Below are 3,259 nucleotides of genomic sequence, written 5' to 3' on the forward strand. Positions count from 1 at the left end.
AGATCTTGCCTCAATTCTCTTTGTAAAAACAGTATAGGACACTGGTCGTCTGCAAACAGTGTGTATGTAGGTGTGTCACAGCAGACCGTCTGTCTTCACACTGGCAGGAGCCTTTTCTATGGGGCCTTCACAGGGTCCTGGGCACCTTTGGGAGCCTGGGCTGGAGCTGCAGCCTGGGCCTTAGCTGGAGCTTTGGCCTCTGCCTTGGTTTGAACCTTGGGCTTTGGTTGGCAGAGCCTTTGACCCTTGGCCATGTAGCTTCGAATCAACTTCCCAAGTTCGGGGTTTGCGATGAATGTCAGATGGCTGAGTTTATGGCTGGGGCCCTTTGGCATCTTGGGCTTGATGGCCTGAGGCTTCACCAGGGCCTTGATGGCCTCTGCGTGTGCACTTACTGCCTTTGTGTTGTTGGTCTGCATCTTCTTCAGGCCTTTCTTGTGCTTCTTGGCAAAGCGCATGTTCCTCAGGAACTTAGGGTCAACCCCATTAAGAGATTCCTATCTTTGTGACTGGGGTTTCTTGATGCCATTTCTGTGCCATTTGCAGGACTGGTTGTGTGTGGTATGGTTTTTGGACTTGTGCATGGTAACTCGCGTTTTCCCCAGTGCCTGGGACTGGGAAGAGTGGTATTGTTCTTTGATGTATAAAACTTTCTAATTTAAACAAATCCCCCTTCATTTACTTTTTATTTTGTTGTTCATGCAAGAAAGTTGTACTCTACAAATCCAATGGCATGATGGTCACTTCCTCATGTATGTATGTGCACATTCTCCCCCATCTTCCCCCTCAAATACTACTTACACTCCTTAAGATAATTTTTAAACATCAATTTCCTTATTTTGAGTGTGAGTTTTCCATTCCCCAAGAATTAGTTTTGAAGAGGCTGTTCTTTTCCCATTGGATGGTGGGATACTCTTGGCAAAAGGCATTTGACTATATATGTGGGGATTTATTTCTGAAACCTCTCTTGTATTCCACTGGTCTGTACATATATCCTTATGCTGTACACTATTGTTTGGGATGGTGTGGATTGGAAGTGTGATTTCACCAGTTCTTTGGGTGGTGTCTTGGCTATTTTGGGTTCCATAAGATTCATTGTGAATTATAAGATGAGTTCTTGTATTTCTGGAGAAACAAAACAAAACTCTTTGATGTTGGCATTTTAATAAGGATTACATCAAATTGGTAGCTCTTATTAGAGTCATATTGCCATTTTAATAACATTGCTACTCACAGTCCACTAACATGGGTGCCCTTCTTAATTCTTCTCAGCAGCATTCTGTAGCTTTCAGATCTTCCATCGTGTTACTTAAGCTTATTGCCGAATAGTTTATTCTATTTAATGCTGTTGGAAATTGAATTGTTCTTTTGTTTTGCTTCTCAGATGGTTCATTTTGTGGGCTGATTTCTTATCCTACAATTGTGATAACTGTGCTGAATTATTTCATGGCTAATGACCTCTTGAGGAATCCTTAGGGTTTCCTGTATATAAAATCATGCTGCCTGTGAACAAAGTTAATTTAAATTCTTTCCAGTAAGGCTCCCCTTTAATCATCTAGATCTGGCTTATTCAAATTAAAAAACAATACTTGTATCCATCCATTGGGTGGAAAGAAGAGTCAGCAAGCAGTTAAGGGCAGGTAATAATACCCTTCCAGAGGGCCTGGGTTTGAGTCTCAGCATCACATGGGAACTCACACCTATCTGTAACTCCCATTCCAGGGAATGCAATGCCTCCTTTTAGCCTCCTAAGGCACTGCACACATGTGGTGCACAGAGAGATGTGCAGTCAAAACATCCGTCCATGAAAATTTGTATATTAACCTTATATTCTATTGACTTTGTGATAATTATTACTTACAAAAGATTTCTCTTGATTCTTTAGGGATACGCACATTTTATGTCATCCTTCCTAATCTTGGAAGTTTTTTATTCCTTTTCATTTTGTCCCTGTTATGCTAAACAGACATGCTAATGTAATCTAGAGTAAGAATGTTATAAGCAGAGATCCTTGCCTAGTTCAGAGCTTTGTGAGAAATCATCTAGTTTTTCTTTCTTAATTTGATGTTTGCTATAAAGTTTTTTTTGTAAATACTCTACCAAAAGTTTAATTAAGTGGGTGCTGAGAACCAAATGCAGGTTTTTTGCCAAATCAATATGGGTTCTGAACTGCTAAGACATTGTTCCAGTACCAATTTTTAAATAGCCTTTTAAAAGGGAGAACCTTTTTGTTTTCATTTCGTTTTGTTTTGTTTTTATAAAGTTTGAGCCTAACAGAAACAAGATATACCTATAATGCTTCCTCAAGGAGCTCCAAGACAAATCAAGAAGTAGCAGCTCTCTGAACTATGTTGGATATCCAAATTTGGTCTGTCCCCCACTGGTTGCTTCTAGGTTAGTGGTTTTCAAGGTGACCATGGAGCTTAGAAAAAAGTTGGGAGTAGAACAAATCCAGACTTCAGTGATTCTACCAACCGTCATTTGAGTGGGATTTAAAAAAATGTCCTCACTTGGTTGTAAGCCTTTATTTCCAGAATTCTGGAAAGTCTGATTTTGACCATTTGTGCCAGAGTTCTTTGAAGTGGAATCTTGAGGGTTCTTTGAAAAGTCGGATGGTGTTTTGCTGGGACAAACACGTGAAGGAATGTTTCGTTAAAGTGGACAGGCCAAGGAAGATGCGTGAAGGAACGTTTCACTGACGCAGACACAGGAGAGAGGGTGTTCTGCTAAAGCAAGCATGTGAAAGGACATGTGATAAAAGATTCTTTGCTAACAACAAGCATGTATTGGTCTACCTTACATTGCATAGTTGAGCTGCATTTGTCGGGACTCCATAGAGAGAAATTCACCAAAAAACTTGTGGTGGTGTACTGCAGTTTGTTGTTGCTTCCAAGGACTTGGGCTGATTGGATGCACATGCTGAGGCGAAATCTGTGCTGAGGCAACACAGGTGGAGGACACGTGATGTTTGGAGGGTATAAATTGGACTCCACAGAGTGTTAGAGACAGTGCTTGGCTTGCTGGCACAGCTAGCTGGTACAACACTTGTGGATCTTGAGTCTTCGGTGATCTTTGCTTCCTTGAGAGAGGCACAGCCGAGAACTTCTCCTGGTGTTCCTGTTGGTCCCTCCTACTGACTCGAGCTGAGGCTAAGGTCTGGCTGTCTCTGTTCCATGTCACCTCTGTTACTAACCCAACTCTACTGAACTGGACTGCTGGTGTATCTGTGAGGTGTTTATGAGTGATCAAGCTGCCACTG

At 41.6% G+C, this 3,259-nt stretch overlaps 1 pseudogene; it reads right to left on the reverse strand.

Moving 5' to 3' along the window:
* Window positions 1-116: 116 nt before the first annotated feature.
* LOC116093745 lies at window positions 117-584 on the reverse strand (annotated as a pseudogene).
* Window positions 585-3,259: the final 2,675 nt, after the last annotated feature.

Source organism: Mastomys coucha, chromosome X, assembly GCF_008632895.1.
Source record: "Mastomys coucha isolate ucsf_1 chromosome X, UCSF_Mcou_1, whole genome shotgun sequence".
In the NCBI taxonomy this organism is placed as follows: Eukaryota; Metazoa; Chordata; class Mammalia; order Rodentia; family Muridae; genus Mastomys; species Mastomys coucha.